General features: G+C 38.0%; 1 long non-coding RNA gene across 1 annotated transcript; it reads right to left on the bottom strand.

The window, feature by feature from the left end:
- Positions 1-4925: 4925 nt before the first annotated feature.
- On the bottom strand, positions 4926-6669 carry LOC149827382 (uncharacterized). Its single transcript, XR_016434888.1, has 7 exons — positions 6530-6669; positions 6394-6416; positions 6214-6286; positions 5643-5844; positions 5444-5554; positions 5317-5360; positions 4926-5145 (listed from the first exon to the last, which is right to left on the bottom strand). It is a non-coding gene; the product is annotated as an uncharacterized LOC149827382 (long non-coding RNA).
- Between the last annotated feature and the right edge of the window lie 793 nt (positions 6670-7462).

Genomic DNA, 7462 nt, shown 5'->3' with positions numbered 1-7462 from the left:
ACCTCGCTTCCCCTTTTTCTTCTTCTTCCCTTTTCAATCCCGTCCCTAATAAATCCTTGCAGGGGAGATCCGCTGCTCGGCCAAGATCCCCCAACCGCCCCACCCATACACATATTTATGTTGATGTTTGAGATGTAGCTCCGTAAATGCAACAATTCTAACCACATGGCAGCGTTTTCTAGTCAGTCCTTTTCTTTTCTTTTTAATGAGAGGAACGCATGGTTCCTCATGGTTGAACTTGAGCCAACAACGTCGGTCTGTGTTCTTTGGGTCGCTTAAATCCTTCGATTGCATTGCACCTTCCCGAAGCAGGCTGCCGGTGATAGTGCCGGCCAAATTAGCTGTTCAAAATCTTCCAAGGGAAACACGATCTGGTAGATGGGCATCACATTCATTGTTTCCTGGTTGCTCCTTCACCTTGCGTGATGGCATCTCTCCAAAAGCTTCATGCTCGCCTTATAGTGTTTGGGCTAGAGAGAGACGCCCGTTCTATGTCGAAACTGCTCAGCTCTTGCGCTCTCTCAGCTTGCGACTTGGAATATGTGTACCCGATATTTAAGCGGATCCACCACCCACCCGCATTCATCTGGAACACCATGATCAGGGCTTGGGCTCAGAGCAACAAACCTGAAGATGTCATTGGTCTCTACAACCAAATGAAGCAAATGAGCGTCCAGCCGGATAACTACACATTTCCGCTTGCCCTTCTCGCTTAGTGAGACCCATAACGATCTTAACAGTTCAACTCCTTCATTCAGATGTTGGCACTCACTTCGCTCGACGAGACCAATTTCGATTTTAGCAATTCAGTATTTCTTCAAACACTAGCTCGACCTTGTTCGGCAGAACTGAGTTTAGTCCTGACAACCTAGTGTTTCAAGCCTTGAGTATCTACTTCTTTGTCATAAATTGAATCACATTCTATTAATAACAAAGAGGGGCATTTGTGAACACCAAAATTTTATACGGATACCCACTAAGAATCGAATACACCAAAATTACTAATAACTTTCAAAACAAGTGTTTGTAAGTACCCACTAGGAATCGAATACCCCTCAAAACTCAAATGACAAGGAGGATTTGGTTGTCCAACTCGGAGATGACTTTGTGTACTCTCATCTCCTATGGGATGGCAGAATAAACTGCCATTCGGCATTGGGGACGACAAAACTGAAGTCTCCTCCGTTATGGGATGGCATAGCTGCTTCGTCGTCCATTGCACCTAACGTATGGATAAGCCATTGGCTTATCCCTATTTCTTCCCAACTGCCCTGCACATTTTTTAGGGCAGGAAGTCTCCTCTTGGATGAGCTTTCTTCCAAGAACTCGCTTGGATAAGTTTTATCCTCATCTGGGGATAAGCTCGGATCCACTTGGATCAGATCTGAATTCAAAAAATTCGGTGATCTGTATCTTTTTCTAAGTCCTATAAAGAGGGGTTGGCCCCTATGATCCAGATCATCTAAAAATTCCATGTCTGAGCTTTGTCCCTAGAGAGAACAATCTCAAGTCTATCATACCCTTCTCTCTTGAACTGCCCTACCTATGCAGAGATACTGTTGAAGTTACTGCAACAACCCTCATACCTGCTCGATGGTGTTGTCAGACAAAAAAGTGCATAAAAGTTAAATGGGTCCTTAAGTATGAAAAAAAGATCTAAATTTGCGGTAGTGCATTTCGAGCTACGAAAATGGAAAGACCTGTCTCGGCTTTATCTTTTCTTCAAACAAAAGACTATAAGACTTGCAAACAGCATCCACATATCTTTTAAAAAATGATTTCACAAAATCCGGGTAAGTTATTCTTCCAAACCCAAAATTTTTATCAACTTATAATGTTCATGCATATTCGTGACATAGCACATAAAACACATAAAAAATAGTCAGATCAAATTTGCTAGCTTTTGATACAATCATTTTCAAATCTGACCCCAGATCCCAAAATAAGTCGACCAACATTCGATTTAGTTGGAGCAACCGACACAAACCCAATCCACGGATAGCCCTCAGTGCTAGTATAAAGACCACAGTTACTGGATATCTCATTATCAGGTTTTTTTCTGCAAACGAAAGTCTTGTGATAAATTTAAAAATGGTTTTTCTTGAGTAAAAATCTAAAAAATGCCCTTAAATTTAAAGTTAAAAAATATATTAGGAAAAAGTAACATTGTAAGACAAAATTAAAAAATAAATGAAAATTTAGTTATATCGATTAAGCCAATAATATCACGATAAACACAATATTTTCAAAATAGACTCAAGTCTGGAAATGTCTGTCATTATATAGGTTCTTGAAAATCTTGCCATAAATAGCCGATATTTGTGAATGCGATAAAGATTCAAGACTCGTATCCCGAACTAGGAAAGCAACCGGGCAAGAGTCGGTGGGTCGCCCAAACAGTACAAAGGGAGCATGGATATAGTTTCTTTACTATGTCACAATGGTATGGGTGCTAGAACACGAAGACATGGATATTTTAAAATTTTGGTTAATAGAAAATTATTTTTATATTTCAATATATAGGAATGCACTTTTATTGATAAAAAAATTATGCTCTATTAGGAAACTGGTAGTCCCAAGAGTTTATGCAATCCGCACTTTAGTGCAAATATAAAGGGAAGACAGTCTTAACTTCCTCTCTCAAATGCATTACCTCCCATCCCAGCCACTAGTTTTCACTCACCACCAAGATTGTTTGAGCAGGTATCTACCAACTGCATACACTCTCATCCAGCTGCTTGTTTTCAAACACGGTAAAAGATGTTGCTCATAGTTGCGGAACTCATCTTTTAGAGGCGAGCGACTCTTGAATGTTACAAAGTTGAAGGGATGTTCTATGTTTCAAACCTCATATGTAGGGATGGCAGTGGACCGGGGAAAGCGGGGCCCCGCCTCGCCCCGTTTGGACCGGGGATGAAGGGTATGAAACGGGGATGGAGGTGGGGACGAAGGTTAAAATCCATCCCCGCCGGGGATGGAGGTTCTAATCTTGAGGGGGGGGGAGTCTTCTTTTGGCCTAGCCAAAAAAAAATCAAAAAATTTTAAAAATAGTAAACCAACGTCCTTATCTGTCAGGGTTTTTGCTGATGCATCACAGCGCGTGTCACTCAGTGTCACCCATCATTTGCAGTTTAAATGGCATTTCACAGCGACATAGAAGAACCCCGTTCCATTGTTTTCCAAAAATAGTAGATGTTAACATTTTGACCAACTAAACTATTTTTACTTTTTAGATAATCCAGTAAAACAGGTCATCTCTCACTTAGTTCATTAGTGTAAAACATAGTGACAAAAGTTAAAAGCGGCAAAATCTCGGGAGTCCAAAACTCGGGAGATTTTGAAATTTTTTATTAAATCTTGTATTTTTTTGGCAAAAATCTCATTAATAAAAAATAAATTAAAAAATATAAAAACTATTTTTTATAAGAAAATATATAAAATACATTGAAAAATAAAAATCTTGGGGGGTTTTCATGATAAATATCTTCTAAAACCGTAAATATCTTGATATTTGTCACGGTTTGAAAATCTCATGAAAAAATGCCGTTTTAAACTTTTAAGCAATTTCTTGTAATATCATTGTGAGATTTTTATAAATCTCATGATATTTGTTATAGAGGTGTAAAACTCTTAGCTCACCAATAAGTGCACCCCAGCTTTGGCCTTGCCACAAAAGGATCCTGACATGTATGTTTTAAACTCATAAGATTTCGTCAAGTGGCTCTTTATTCTTTCATATTTGCAATGTTTGTTCGTCGAATTTTTGCAAATAAATTTATGCAAGTTTCGTGAAGTTAGTGAGAGGTATAATTTTATCACAATAACTTCATCATTCCCAATTGCGAAAGGTAAAAAGGTCCTAATGAAGTTGGGTATTTATGATTTTAAACATGAGAAGAATAATAATAGTTATAAGACATTTCCAGAAATGTGTCAAACTACCCGTACATTACTGTCATTTTCAGACTTTTTATTTTGAAAAAAAAAATCATTAAATTTCAGCAAGAAGTAAATATAAAGATTATACTGATGAAACATCAGAAGAAGTTTACAAATGGTAGTGCTCAATATTATAAGTTGAGCATCGATCAAGACACCACGACGCACCAAAGACCATATTAGCTAGTGGCCCAGCCACTAGAGATCCGAATCCTTTCAATTAAGCTTTGCAGTGAAAACAGGTCGAATTGGATAAACAAATAGAATTGACTTGGCAGGTTTCTTCTTTCCTCTAAAAATTCTATGGTTTCTTTCTTCCCAAACCAAGCTGATATGAACCACCATCTACAGGCTTTCTTCCAATTGCATGAGAACCTAATAGACATAGACCCAGTTATCAATTGCCTTCTGATTTGGCTCCATTTTAACATCTGGTCAAGAAAATTTCTTGAAAATAGGGACAGAACCAGAGCAAATGCTCTGCAGTTTCAGTGCTATGTTCACATAGACATCTCTTTGCTAAATAAATTTCAATTTTCTGCAGGCGGTTCTTGAGTGTTTGTCTTCCTAGCTAGTAACACTCAAGCAAAAAATGTCGTTCTAGGCAAATGTCCTCTACACCAAATAGTATTATCCGGGAGCCATGACATACCATCTTCATTGCAAGTATGTCATATATCAGAAAGCAACAGAAAAACAATCATCTTTGTTGAATGCACATTTAACTTGGCCCAGTGAATCAATATTGACCAACCCCTTTTTTAATGTATCGAAAGCTTTAACTATTGCTTTCCACACTTGTGAACCTTTCTTTCAGGTCGAATTGAAGGACCAAACCTATTGCTTTTGCTGAAATTGTTTTTGGGTGTCGGGTTTGACTTTGCTACAAGCTTCAGCTTGTAGAATTTACACACGACCAACTTGCATTTATCCTCACTAACTTGTAGGTCAGAAACCACCTCAAAAGCTTGTAGCAAAGTCCAAATTCTTGGCGTTTGAAACAAAATCACGAAGCAAAAAATCACTATATCATCAGCATATTAGAGCAAACAATGCCCCTTAAGGTCGGGCAAGTCTAGTTGATCAATAAAATTTGACTGCATTGCTCTCTCCTAAAAAGAGGATTTAGAGCCTCACCAACATTAAAAAGGAGAGGCCAAAGTGGACAGCCTTGAAGAAGAACGCGTTGCATTTTGAAGTATTTCCCTGTCACACCATTAACTGTAACCATAATTTCTGCAGTAGTGACCATCTCCATAAACCAATTTATAAATTTATCATTAAAAGCCATTTCCCTCAAACACTCTTCTAAATAAAAACATTTAACTGAATCAAAAGCTTTAAAAACATCAAGCTTAAGAAAGAGAAAAGGCTTACAAGAAGCACTTGGCAAATGCACGATTTCATTGGCCAAAAAAACCCTGCAATGCAACAGACGACCTTTAAGGAAAGCCATTTGAAAATGAGATATGACATCGGGCATAACCAACTTTAATCTACTCACAAGAAGCTTAGTGAGAGAATCTTGAAACATCCTTTGCACTTAGGTCCATAAGTATCAATAAGAACGACTTTTTAATCTCTCTTAACAGAGGACCATTATCTTCTTGAAATTCTGAAACCATTTGAAGCAACTCAAGCTTACAATCATCCCAAAAGTACTTAAAAAAAATAAGGAAATCTGTCAGGTCCAGGGAACTTACTTGAGGGTAGCGACCACACCGCTATTTTTAATTCCTCGAGAGAGAGGCTCGATTAGAGAATCAGCTTGCTCCTTTAAAAGATGACCAAAAGGAAGATTATGAAATCATTCCCCACCCACTCTCCTTTTCAGAAAATAATTTTTTGAAATAGTCTGCTATGGCCCCAATCATCTGCTCACCTTCAAATGCTGGAGCACCAATCCTAATGAAGGAAATCTTACTAGTGAGTCTACGATAGGAAGCTCATAGGTAAAAAAAAAAATGGAATTTTGCTTCCCACATTTTAACCAGTTTATTCTAGAGCTTTGCCTCCACCTTACTTCATCGGGCATAACGAACTTTAATCTACTCACAAGAAGCTTAGTGAGAATCTTATACAAACTATTCAACAAAGAAATAGATTAAAATCTTCAAACATCCTTTGCATTTAGGTCCATAGGAATCATTAAGAACTACGACTTTTTAATATCTCTTAACAGAGCACCATTATCTTGAAATTCCGAAACCATTTGCGGCAACTCAAAGTACTTATAAAAATAAGAAGGAAATCTGTCAGGTCCAGGAAACTTACTTGAGGGTAGCGACCACACTGCCATTTTTTATTCCTCGAGAGAGAAAGGCTCGATTTGAGAATCAGCTTGCTCCTTTAAAAGATGACCAAAAGGAAGATTATGAAGTCATCCCCCACCACTCCCCTTTTCAAAATATAAAATTATGAAATGGTCTGTTATGGCCCCAATCATCTGCTCACCTTCAAATGCTGGAGCACCAATCCTAATGAACGAAATCTTATTAGTGCGTCTACGATAGGAAGCTCATAGGTAAAAAAAAAATTTGAATTTTGCTTCCGACATTTTAACCAGTCTATTCTAGAGCTTTGTCTCCACCTGACTTCATCCCGATGCCTCCACGCTCTCATTGATTCGCTTAGATCACCCATTGTCTCTCACAGGGTGATATGCTGCAAAGGAGTCCAACTAGGCTTAAAAGGATGCTAATTGGTCTTCTCACCTACGAATCTCATTGAACCTGCTGAAAACAAAAAGAACTAATTGAAAGAACTAACACACGATATTACGTCGTTCGGTGTTGGGATTACCTACGTCCACTGCACAAATACTCTACTCAACGACTTGAGTAGGTTTCATTATTGAGAGTCTTTATATAGTTTTTACAATTAGATATCTCAAACATATCTGGACTGTCGCTTTATGATTCACATTTTCTTTATTATCGTGAACTCCTCTTAGCATTAGCCGATCATTATCGATAACCTTCATTTGGTTATCAACTTTATTGATAATCTCCATTTGCCTTAGCCTCTAATGATCATGTATTCGGTTATATACATGAATCTCCTTATCGTGAACCTGATTATCATGTAATTGGTATTCCGCCTCATCATGAACCTCTTTATCGTGAACCTCCTTATCGTGTATTTGGTTATCTTGATCAAGACTTCATATACGCCAGTCGGTTATGCCTTTTATCATGAACATGAACCTCCTTATCTTTATCATTATCATTCTCCCTCAAACTTGAGTTGGGGTGAATCCACAGCCCGAGTTTGCTACGAAGTTGATCAAAGGCAAGCTGAAGAAGAGCCTTGGTTAAGATATCGGCTATCTATTGTGACGAAAGAACAAACTTAGTGATAAGACTACCATGAGCTACCTTTTCCCAAATAAAGTGAAAGTCAATCTCAACATACTTCATGCAAGAAAGAAATACTGGTTTAATAGTCACTTGAAGAGCTGAAAGATTATCCCAAAATAGAATAGGCGATTCAGATAAATATATCCCAATGTCATGAAGAATAA

The sequence above is a fragment of the Nuphar pumila genome, chromosome 10 (genome assembly GCF_984573655.1).
Source record: "Nuphar pumila chromosome 10, dmNupPumi1.hap1.1, whole genome shotgun sequence".
NCBI lineage: Eukaryota > Viridiplantae > Streptophyta > Magnoliopsida > Nymphaeales > Nymphaeaceae > Nuphar > Nuphar pumila.
This window is presented reverse-complemented; position numbering and strand designations above follow the sequence as displayed.